Source organism: Haemaphysalis longicornis, unplaced genomic scaffold, assembly GCF_048455015.1.
Source record: "Haemaphysalis longicornis isolate Haplotype H1 unplaced genomic scaffold, Haemaphysalis longicornis Haplotype H1 scaffold_1, whole genome shotgun sequence".
NCBI classification, from domain to species: domain Eukaryota; kingdom Metazoa; phylum Arthropoda; class Arachnida; order Ixodida; family Ixodidae; genus Haemaphysalis; species Haemaphysalis longicornis.
In genome coordinates, this window is record NW_027526203.1 from 356,623,090 (window position 1) to 356,636,006 (window position 12,917).

Genomic DNA, 12,917 nt, shown 5'->3' on the forward strand with positions numbered 1-12,917 from the left:
TTAGCAAAGCAGGCACCAAGTATGCATGAACTATCTGCGCACGAGATTTATTCAAAGAGAGACGAAAGTGCAACTTAGAAACTCTGTCTGGAAACTCAGACCAGCTCCGTCTGGTTGTCCATGAACTGCTTTTTCACACCTTCCGTGAGGTGCCTGCGGAAGGCGTCGAGCACAGTGCCCCTGGTCTCCGGCACCACACCGACTTTATCCAATCAATAAAACGCTCTTCCGTCACCCACCCTTTCTCCTGGCAACGAATGTGGACGTTCTGCGGGAACACCTCGTTCTTTGCCATAGTCTTCTGTTCAGGATGATGAAGGGGGGCAACTTCCGCCCATCGGCGGTGCAGGCTAACATAACGGTTATCCGCGCCTTCTCGTTGCCTGTAGTGCGCAGGCTCACTTGGCGATCACCCTTTTGGTGAATGGTCTTGGCCAACGGCATGTCAAAAAAAAATCGGAGTTTCGTCGGCATTTCCAATCTGCCCAAGTAGGAAGTCGTCGTCACGTCGCAGGCCGATAACTTATCTTTGAAAGGAAATTACTTTTCGGAGGTCCGCCTTCGCAACGAAAGCCGGGCCCTCTTCATGTACTTCTGCACCCAGGCTTTGAACTTGAGAGTGGGAATGCCATGATATCTCGCGATTTCGCGTGCTTTCATCTGCACGATGTCGGCAGTAACGGCCAAAGCGCGGCCTCTTCTCTCTTTGACGAAGTTCGTCAGCACTTGTTCCACTTCGGGAAACACTCCCTTTCTTGGGCCACGGAAAGCGTTCCTCGTCGCGGCGCATGCAAAGAGCGAAGTCTTCTGTTTGCGCCTACGACGCACGTTGTTTTCGGGAAACTCAAACTTTCGACCCGCCGATCAGTTTCCAGTGATTCTGCTATGACTTTCCTCTTGAAGGCTGCATCGTAGTGGCAACGACGACTCGCCATTGCGCTGGTCGCGTGAAACAAGCACTGAGAAAGAAAATAAGACAGAAATAAGGGTTGGCAGTCAAGACTGCCAACCCTTATTTCTGTCTTATTTCAACGAGCCCCTCATTTCCTATTCTGATTCGCTACATGCATAGCGAGGGCCTCTGTTCTGGCAGTCTTGGTGCCATAGGGAGCTTAAGAGGGTTCAACGCTGGTCGACCTCTCTCGACGTGTCGTAGACACTCGAGTCACGGCCCGGGAGTTAAAAAGAAGGTCCCCTTCACCCCGAGAAGTCGGAGTGGCGCTGGCTACCAACCCCAAGCACAGGAAAAAATTTCATTGACATAAATACCCCAGAAAGTGGAGGGGAAAACTAGCCCCGCCGGTAGCGTAGTGGTTATCGCACCATACCGGTATTCTGGAGGTCGTGGGTTCGGATCCCACCTGGCGGGCATTTTTTCTCCAGTTTCTTTCTTTCCAAATTCTTTATCTGTTTCAATGACCTACCATATCCGCCCCTTTGCTTTCCGAGGTTTTCTTGACTGCCAACCCTTATTTCTGTCTTATTTAAACGAGCCCCTCATTTCCTATTCTGATGCGCTATATATATATATATATATATATATATATATATATATATATATATATATATATATATATATATATATATATATATATATATATTTATATATATTGTAAGACCAGTGGTAGCCTCGTTTTTGGAAGTTCGGAGCGCTGAATGCAATGTCCCAGTGGAAGGCAATCATCACTAGCGCCCGGTTGCGGCCACGGCTTCTTCATCTCTGTATATACTCATCACCACCGATTCTTCTACCTTCTCGAACTATCATCATCGGTAACCTGGTTCGGTCGCCATCTTGTCGCCTTGCAGCTCGGTCTGCGAATAAAGCGGTTTGCGCGTACTGGTCTGTCTTCGCCTACCATCGGCCTTACAAGTGGAGGAAGGTGCGTTTCGGTCCCGTAATCCACCTCTCAAGCTGCCCCACTGGAGCTCCGCTCGGGTCGCCGCCTAATGCTGGACACTACAGCGATGACGCTGGAATCGGCGAACGCCACGGCTCCACCGACCCCCCAGTGTATCATAACCAGCCCCCAGCGTGACCCTCCTTTCTTCGCTGGCCTTCGTGACGATGATGGCGACGAGTGGCTGGACAACTACGACAGGGTGAGCGCATTCAACCGCTGGGACGATAACCTCAAGCGGCAATATGTTCCGTTCTCCTTGACCAAGGTTGCCGAGACGTGGTATTTAAATAACCGGCATACCATAACCGACTGGGCCGATGTCGTTGCTCAGTTCCGCCGGATTTTCGGCTCTTCTAAAGCTCGGAGCGACAGCGCGAAAAAGAAACTCGAGACCCGTGTGCAACATGCGCATGAAACGTACACCTCATACATCGAGGACGTTCTGGCGCTGTGTCGTCGCGCCGACAATAACATGCCGGAAGCTGACCGTGTACGCCACGTCCTGAAAGGAATCGGCGAGTTCGCGTTCACCACACTGGCAACGCAGAACCCCACAACCGTCTCGCACGTGATCTCCACTTGTAAGCGTCTCGACGAACTACAGTCAATCCGCCTTCGTCAAGACACGGCTCCTACCCACCATCTGGGAAATCAAGACCTGCGTGCGTTGATACGCTCTATAATTCGCGAGGAGATGCACGCCAATATGTCTCAGTGCACAGACTGTGTTCGCGAAGCTCCTTCTGTGCCTGGCCTACGGGATATCGTTAAGGAGGAGCTCGCGGCTATGCCCGTACTTCCGCCTCCCACCCAACCTGTTTCTGTGGCAACGCCATCTTACTCGGATGTGGCTGGTCGGCATCCTCTACCGCTCACTCCTATTACGACACAGGCCCCGCCCGGCTATGTGGCCGCCATGCCTCGGTTGCAAACCACGCCGACTTATATCCCGCGACACCTCGATCCCAACGTTGGCCGGCCAGTATGCTATTATTGTGGCATCCGGGGCCACATCTCCCGATTTTGTCGAAGGCGCCAACGTGACGAACGACGCGGCTACGCAGCCTACGAACGCGATTATGTACGCCCGAATTACTTCGACTACGTGCAGCGTACGCAGCCGTCTTTCTCACGCCGTTCACCATCGCCACCCGAGCCACCAACCGACCTTCCTCGTAGGCCGCGCGATACGCGACGCCGCTCACCATCGCCAGGCCGTCCGGCGCTGCCCCCCCTTCGGCCTGCGACCTACGTCACCGACCAGCACTCGGAAAACTAGTTAATCCAGTTTCGGGAGGGGAAACTGCATCACGTGGGAAACTTACAATGCCTCCGGAGCGTCCATCGAACATGTTGTCAGTTTTGGTTGAAGGTGTTTGTGTAGATGCCCTTATTGACACTGGTGCCAGTATTTCGGTGATAAGCATGGAATTGTGTGCACGACTACGCAAGGTCCGAACACCCTACAGTGGACCTTCTTTGCATGGCGCCAATAGCAGCACGATCAAGCCATCCGGACAGTGCACGGTACGAATTTCAGTCGGTCAACTTCGTCATCACGTTCAGTGTGCAGTGTTGTCCCCGTGTGCGCATCACCTTATCTTGGGCTGGGACTTTTTGTCATCCGCATCCGCCGTCATTTCGTGCCAGCAACCGCAAATTGAACTCGCAGATACGGAGGACACCAACATTCTGGAAGAAAAGCCACAACTGAATTTGACAGCAAGTGCCGATTACGTTTTATACCCGGGCCACGATACAATCCTTTCAGTTCACTCAACCCAAATTCGTGATGGTGATGCGTTAATCGTTCCGTCTGCGCGTTTTATTCCCCAAGGAATCATTATCGCGACCTGTTTTGTCCGTTTTGCACGTGGGTCTGCGCCGCTCGTCGCTACAAATTCCACTTCTGAGACAGTACTCCTCCCTGAAGGCACCACGCTCGCTTCCGTTGTGGCTGATGACAATCTGTCTCTGGCTCCCCTCTGCTCTGTGTCTTCCGTTCCCCTGTCTTCAGATTCCGGCCCCTCACGTCCCACCCTGGCAGCCACGATTAGCGAAGACCTCACGGTGTTCGAAACGAGACTCCTACTTGAGCTGCTCGAAAAACACAAAAACTCATTTGACTGCATTTCCGCCAACCTTGGACAGACGTCTGTGGCAGAGCATCGTATTGAGACAGATGGGACTCACATTGTTCGCCGTCGCCCGTACCGTGTGTCGTCGTCGGAACGGAAAGTCATCGAAGAAAACGTCGCGGACATGCTTCAACGAAACGTTATTCGACCTTCCTCGAGCCCGTGGTCTTCTCCTGTTGTTCTGGTGAGAAAAAAAGACGGTTCCGTACGCTTTTGCGTGGACTATCGGGCTTTGAATAAGATTACCCGGAAGGATGTATATCTGATGCCGCGCATAGATGACGCACTGGACCGTCTACAAGGGGCTGAATACTTCTCTAGTCTGGACCTGCGATCTGGATACTGGCAGATCCCCATGCGCGAGTCTGACAAAGAGAAAACGGCGTTTGCGACTCCAGACGGCTTGTACGAATTTAACGTAATGCCTTTTGGCTTATGCAACGCCCCAGCCACATTCGAGCGCATGATAGATACGGTCCTTCGCGGCCTTAAATGGAAAACATGCCTGTGTTACCTTGACGACATCGTCATCTTTTCGTCAAGTTTCGCGGAACATCTGCAGCGTCTGGACGAGGTGTTGACTTGCCTGGCAAAGGTTGGTCTGACCCTGAACACCAAGAAATGTCGTTTTGCTACCAAATCGATAAAGGTTCTTGGTCACGTCGTCAGCAAAGATGGCATACGCCCCGACCCAGACAAAATTTCTGCTGTAGCCGATTTTCCTCGACCTCAGCAACAAAAGGCGCTGCGTAGTTTTCTCGGCCTGGCGTCCTATTTTCGCCGTTTTGTCCGCAATTTTGCTACTCTCGCTGCACCTCTGAACCAGCTATTAACTTGTGATACCCCCTTCGACTGGAGTGATGGCTGCGAAAAGGCGTTCCAAGACCTCAAGCAAGCGCTTACTTCCGCACCTGTATTATGCCACTTTGGTGACTCGAGACCGGCGATCCTCCACACCGACGCTAGTGGGCATGGCATTGGCGCCGTTCTGTTGCAGCGCGATGTTCACCACCGTGAGAGGGTTGTTGCTTACGCCAGCCGCTCTCTAACACGAGCGGAGAAGAATTATACGATAACGGAACAGGAGTGTCTGGCCCTTGTGTGGTCTGTGCAAAAGTTTCGGCCATATCTCTACGGCCGACATTTCACCGTCGTCACAGACCATCACGCTCTGTGCTGGCTGTCTTCATTGAAAAACTTGTCGGAACGCCTGGGACGCTGGATTCTGCGATTGCAAGAGTACGACTTTACGGTTACCTACAAGTCCGGACTCAAGCATGTAGACGCAGACGCACTCTCGCGGTGCCCGCTGATGCCGTCTTCAAACGACATGGCGTCACTTTCTCATACACCGCCTTCATCAGTTGCACCTGTCGACTATGCACCGGCTGACGACCGCCGCGACTTGGTCGATCATCAACGAGCAGACAGTTACTGCCGGAAAATAATGGATCAACTCGCTGGTTCGACACGTCCACCGAATAGCCGCCTACGTCGCCAACTGCGGCAGTTCCAGCTCATAGACGGTGCACTGTATCGCAGAAACCACCACCGAAATGGCGCCACATGGGTCCCAGTTGTGCCTCGTTTTCTCCGGAGTCGCGTCTTGCAAGCTTTTCATGACGACGCCACCGCCGGCCACCTTGGCTTTCAAAAGACGTACGACCGCATTCGAAGTCGCTTCTTTTGGCCAGGACTCTCGACCAGTGTGGTGAAATACGTCGCATCTTGTTCACCCTGTCAGCACCGAAAACGCTCTACGGCAACCCCTGTCGGTCTCCTCCAGCCTGTTCCGTGTCCAACTACGCCATTTGAAGTGGTCGGTATTGATTTGTATGGGCCCTTACCGACGACGTCCACTGGTCACCGCTGGATCGCCATGGCCGTTGATCACTTGACTCGCTACGCGGAGACAGCGCCACTTCCCTCGGCTAGCGCTGGCGACGTCGCTGCCTTCTTTTTGAGAAACATACTGCTACGACATGGAGCCCCTCGCGTACTGTCAAGTGACCGCGGGAAGATGTTTCTATCTGAGATCCTTGCCGAAGTGCTTCGTGCCTCTAATACCGCCCACAAAATGACATCAAGCTACCATCCACAAACGAACGGGCTCACCGAACGTTTTCACCGCACGCTCTCTGACATGATATCAATGTACATACGCCCTGACCACCGAAATTGGGACACTATATTACCTTCAGTCACCTTTGCCTATAACACGGTAGTTCAAACCACTACAGGGTACGCGCCTTTCTACCTTGTCTACGGCCGTCATCCATCGCACGTGCTTGATACCTGTTTCTTTACCGCTCCTGTGTCCGCTTCTGCATCGTTCCCGGAACAATTCGTGTCTCGGATGGACCACTGTCGGCGACTGGCTCGCATGCGCACAGAAGCAAGCCAACAAGACCGCAAAGAACGCTACGACGCTGTTCGCCGGTCCGTTTCTTTCCGACCTGGTGACGAAGTCTTGGTCTGGACACCGGTTCGCTCTCCAGGCCTCTGCGAAAAATTCCTACACCGGTTCCTTGGTCCTTACAAGGTTCTTGAGGCTACCTCTCCGGTGAACTATCGCGTCACCCCCGTTTGTGGAAGTTCGGACCGCCGTCATCGTGGCACGGAGATTGTCCACGTTTCCCGCCTCAAGGCTTTCCACCGGCGTAATCCGCAGTAAAACGCGACCAGGCGGCCGCTCCCACCCCGGGGGGGGGGGGGGGGGAAATAGTGTAAGACCAGTGGTAGCCTCGTTTTTGGAAGTTCGGAGCGCTGAATGCAATGTCCCAGTGGAAGGCAATCATCACTAGCGCCCGGTTATGGCCACGGCTTCTTCATCTCTGAATATACTCATCATCACCGATTCTTCTACCTTCTCGAACTATCATCATCGGTAACCTGGTTCGGTCGCCATCTTGCCGCCTTGCAGCTCGGTCTGCGAATAAAGCGGTTTGCGCGTACTGGTCTGCCTTCGCCTACCATCGGCCTTACAATATATATATATATATATATATATATATATATATATATATATATATATATATATATATATTTATATATATATATGTTAAAACTTGGGTGCAGACACTTGGAGAACACTGAACAAGGGTTTTATTGTTCCCAATAGTTTCGAGAGGTGGACCTTTCTTCTTCGCAGGATATATTAGAAAATATATATACCTTAGAATATATATATATAGTTAGGAAATGAGGGGCTCGTTGAGGAAATACAGAAAGATAGGTCGGCAGTCTACGACGCCAAAGGAGGCATAGGGGTGTTGTTGGGCTCTTTTTTTTACTACGGTTAGTGAAGTTAACATTTCCTGACCTAAGTAAGAAAGTTATAAAGAAAGAAAGACAGAAAGAAAGAAAGAAAGAAACAGAGAAAGGAAGAAAGGAAGAAACACGCGCCCAGAGTGGGGACCGAACCCACGCCTTTCGATTTGATCTCGAATGCCATACCAATTCGGCTATCTGGGCGACTGTGTTCTCCTTTTACTTTCTGTAGTATTTATATTTACTAGGACTGTATCTGACGCATGAGGGTGGTAGCCAGCGCCACTCTGACTACACGGGGAGAAGGGTACCTTCTTTTCAACCCCCGGGGCGTGACTCGAATGTCTGCAGCCTGTCATGAGCGGGTAGCTGGAGGGAAGCCCTCTTATGCTACCTTGGCATCAAGGCTGCCAGAACCGAGATCCTCGCTAGGCTTTCGCAGAATAATATAGTTAGGAAATGAGGGGCTCGTTGACGAAATACAGAACGATAGGTCGGCAGTCTACAATGCCAAAGGAGGCAGAGGGGTGTTGTTGGTCTATTTTTTTACTACGGTTAGTGAAGTTAACATTTCCTAACGTACGTAAGAAAGCTACCATAGAAAGCTACCGTAAGAAAGCTGGCTACCACCCTCAGGCGTCAGGTAGTTCTAGTAAATATAAATATCCCAGAACGTGACGGAGAACACACTCGCCCAGATAGCCGAATTGGTAAGGCATTCGAGATAAAATCGAAAGGCGTGGGTACGTTCCCCACTCTGGGCGCGGGTTTTTTTATCTTTCTTACGTACGTTAGGAATGTTAACTTCACTAACCGTAGTAAAAAAAGAGCCCAACAACACCCCTATGCCTCCTTTGGCGTTGTAGACTTCCGACCTATCTTTCTGTATATATATATATATATATATATATATATATATATATATATATATATATATATATATATATAGGGTTTGGAAATGAGGGGCTCGTTAGGAAATACAGAAAGAAATGCCGGCAGTCTACAACGCCAAAGAAGGCATAGGGGAATGGTTAGACTATTTTTTACCGTTCGTGACGTTAAATTTTTTATTATTAATTACGTGAGAAAGAAAGAAAAACACGCGCCCAGAGTGGGGACCGAACCCACCCCTTTCGATTAGATCTCGAATGCCGAATTGGTAAGGCATTCGAGATCTAATCGAAAGGCGTGGGTTCGGTCCCCACTCTGGGCGCGTGTTTTAAATGCAGAGCATTTCTTAGCCTCGCCTGTTCCTGCGTCGGACGGTGTCAACAGTTCCGCGTCCGCAGCAGGTGCGCCTCTCCTTCCCTCCTCTCCCTCAACAGCAGCTGGCGCGCGCATGCGTCGTAGTCAGCCCGTTCGCTCCGTCGCGGTCTCGGCGTAACAGGTGCGTGATAGCAGCGTGGTGGGGCGTGGAAGGGCGCGCGCTGCTTGCGCATGCGCACTCTCCCCCCCGTACTGCTCTCCCTCTACTGCGCGCGCTGCAGATATAGCGGCTAGCGGTCGCTCGTGTTTCAGTCACTGCGTTGCTCCTTCCTTCCTTGGTTGACGCTCGTGCCCACGTTTACTGGGGCCGAATTCTCTAAAACGACGAGGCGTCGCTTTGAAACGACGGGGCAGTGCCATGCAAATGCATGTGTTCTGGGGTTGGGGCCGTCGCTTTGGGGCGGCGGGCTGGGGCAATCAGCGCAGAAAAGCGCTGTGGCAAGGGCGCGAAGGCAAGGGCGCTGTGGCAAGGGCGCGAAGCGACAAGTGAAGCGACGAGGGGGCAGTGGGTGTCACTTCGAGCCCTTGCCACGGCGCTTTTCTGCGGTGATTGCCCCAGCCCGCCGCCCCAAAGCGACGGCCCCAACCCCAGAACACATGCATTTGCATGGCACTGCCCCGTCGTTTCAAAGCGACGCCTGTTTTTTAGAGAATTCGGCCCCTGGTGTCTGCTACTCCAGCATCACGGAAGAAGCGATGGAAGCAACACTGCCTTCAATCAGTACTGAGGCCCCAATGCTCCGCATTTACTCGTGTTCCCCTCGCGGGAAGGCGCGGGAATTTTTCTTTCTTTCTCACGTAATTAATAATACAAAATTTAACGTCACTAACGGTAAAAAATAGGCCAACCATTCCCCTATGCCTTCTTTGGCGTTGTAGACTGCCGGCATTTCTTTCTTTCTTTATATATATATATATATATATATATATATATATATATATATATCAGTGGTAAGTGAATTGACAGCGTGCAGCTGTAAGATTATTTATTTATTTATTTATTTCACAATATCCCTAAACACCGATGTAACATTTAAACAACGGTAGATGTTGTCATAACTACAAGAATATAAGTATAACACACAAAATGTAAATAAAAAAACTGCAGTGCATAAACCTAAAAAACACCAAAAGAACTCCAATAAAAACACTTACCAGTAAATACACTATAAATCAATGCTGTCACAACCTACAGACAACGCCACAGATTTTGTTTACCGGCGCATTCCACTCTGTGCAATCCAATCAGCAATAATGAAGGCAACAACGCAGTTAACGATTCTGGCGGGGGACTAACGCAAAGGTCGGTAAGCAGCAAAAGCAGCGGAAAATTTCAGAATAGACAAGGACAACGGTCGAGGGTATACACTGGTGGGATTTGCAGAGAGAAATAACCTGAGGTTGATGAACACCTTCTTTTACAAACGAAAGAATAGGAAATGAACAAGGAAAAATCCCGATGGAACAACAACAACAAAAACGAAACTTCCTTCATTTTAAGTGAAAACCGAGGTTTCGTGCAAGACGTAGATGTGCTAAGTAAGATTCGGAACAGCGATCATAGGATGGTTAAATGAAAGCTACGACTGGATCACAAAAGAGAAAGAAGGAAACTCGTGAAAACTGATAAACCCCGCATGGAGTCAGTCAGAGCCAGACTGCAGGAGTTTAAAATAACTCTCCGAAACAAAGTCGCACTTTTGAACAAGCAGAACGAGGTCAGTATAGACAAGTTAAAAGAGAACCTAATATTGGCACTAGTGCATCAGCAGCAGCAGCTGTGGGAGAAGTAACATGTAGGGAACAAACTAGAAAACTAAGAAAGCGAGGGAACTAATTGCCAAATGTAAGAACATGAAAGTGTCAAGTACGGCGGATCGGATTGACAGAGGTAAAACAAACGAAATTTGTGCATATAAGAAGGCAGCGATCAAGGAAACGCTGAAAACAGGGTGAAGCTTGAAAGCAACTAAGAGAAAGCTAGCCATCGGCAAAGACAATGTACGCACTCAGAGTCGAGCAGACTAACATAATGCACAACTTGGACAAGATAATAAAGGTAGCGGAACGATTCTACACCAGGCTGTATGCCAGCGACGTTAGACGAGGGAAAACTACTGAGAGTAAAAGCTCAACTTGCTATGTCCCACTAGTAACTAAAGAGGAGGTAGACATGAAAAGAGGAAAAGCTGCAGGTGACGACGGCATAACCGCGAATCTTTTGAAAGAGGGAGGAATATTGTACTGGAAAAGCTTGCTGTACTATTTTCGGAATGCTTGAAGACCTAAAAAGTGCCCATAGCCTGGAAAAAAGTCAACATTTCTCTAATTCATAAGAACGGAGATCCCAAGGACGTCATGGATATGCAGACCCATAAGCCTACTCTCCGTTGTTTACAAGCTGTTTACAAAAGTTATAGTTAGCTGCATATGTGACAGCCTGGATTCCCAACAACCCAGAGAGCTGGCTGGGTTTAGGAAAGGGTACTCAACCATGGATCACATCCATGTCAAGTGATGGAAAATCCACAGAGTTGATTAAACCCCTTTATGTGGCATTCATAGATTATGAGAAAGCCTTTGACTCCGTATTCACCGCGCTCGTGCTAGAAGCACTAAAAGAACAGGGAATAAAAAAAACTAATATAAGACTTCTAGAAGTCATAAGGAATGCACGGGTAGGATAACCCTCCACAAACAAAGCGTTAAATTTCCGACCTGAAAGGGAGTAAGACAGCAAGATACGATCTCGCCAAAACCATTACCAGCATGTCAGGAGGTGGTATTTAGAATGCTTGACTGGGAAAACATGGGACTAAAGATAAACGGGAAATACTTGAGCCATTCGAGGTTTGTGGACGACATAGTCTTGCTGAGTGAGACTGCAGAACGCATGCAAACAATGCTTGAGGAACCTTAATTAGAAATCACGGCCGTGGAGCTAAAAATAAATACGAATAAACTACAGTAATGAGGAATAAGCATGCCAAAAACGTCCTCTTCGGCCTAGGAAACCTAATGCTAGAAGAAATAGAAGAATATAACTATCTCGGACAGATGGTTAGTGCTGGCCCCAACCACAAGAGAGAAATCCGGAGCAGAATAGCTATGGATAGGGGAGCACTCGGCGAGCACACCCAAATAATGAAACGTAAGCTATCTGTCTCACTCAAAAGAGAAATCTACAACCCGAGCGTACCGCCGGTTATGACATACGGAGCTGAAACTTAACGCCTTACTAAACAACTAGAAAGCAAACTCTCCAACGGAAGGAAGATCTGCGTCGCGCCACACGTGCCCTCATCCCACCGTGTGGAACGGACCTCCCCGATAGACTTGCTCGCTGGGAAGAGGTTTTGCTGCGCAGACTTCGCGTTGGAGTGGCGCTTTCACCTGCTGTGACCCGAGCGTGGCCTCCACGCTACCATGCCCCGTTCGATGACACCTGCCCCTTATGCACAGCTCCGGCCGAACAAACTGATGCGGACCATCTAATATGGACGTGTCCTTCACTGGACTCAGCCAGAAAGCGACACTTGAGAGGCACAGGCCTCCATCCTGGAAGACCCCCCCCCCACCTCCAGCGGTGGTTCTGGGGGCCCCACCACCGCTCCCTTCTTGACTTCCTTCGAGAAACGGGTGCCCATCTATACTTGTAAATAAGTTATTTTTATGCCAACGGGCCTTCTATCGCAAATTAAAAAAAAAAGCAAACTTAGGTCGGCTCAACAGGCCCTGGAACGAACAATAGTAGCACACGAGTTACCCGGATCAGAGAACAAGCTAGAGTTGATGATATAGTTCAAATAAAGAAAAAGAAATGGACTTGGGCTGGCCATGTAGTGAGACGAACCGACATCCGGTGGACAATTAGGGTAACAGAGTGGATATCAAGAGATGGGTCTAGAAGAAGGGGAGAGCCAATAACCTGATGGAGGGATAAAACACGGAACTTCGGGAGTAAACTCTGTACTCGAGTAACGCAGGACACGAGTGATTGGAGGTCAGTGGGAGAGGTCTTCGTCCTGCAGTGGACCTGAACAGGCTAATGATGATGATGATGATGATGATTATTATTATTATTATTATTATTATTATTATTATTATTATTATTATTATTATTATTATTATTTTGTTACAAAACCTTTGTTTTATGTGTATAATCTATCTCCGTCATGTGCATTGAGTATTTGCTTGTGTATTTTCAATTTTTCACGTGCCTTCAACGTTTTGCTGGCCGGGTGTCATGGCTTCTAACACTAGGCTTCCTTTTTTTTTTTTTGCTGTTTTGCTGTTTTGCTTTCTGGGATCTCTGTAACTATTTTTATCTTATTGTTTC

General features: G+C 49.3%; 1 non-coding gene across 1 annotated transcript; it reads left to right on the plus strand.

Moving 5' to 3' along the window:
* The first annotated feature begins 8,004 nt into the window (after nt 1–8,004).
* Trnal-uaa (transfer RNA leucine (anticodon UAA)) lies at nt 8,005–8,076 on the plus strand. The gene has a single exon. It is a non-coding gene; the product is annotated as a tRNA-Leu (tRNA).
* Nucleotides 8,077–12,917: the final 4,841 nt, after the last annotated feature.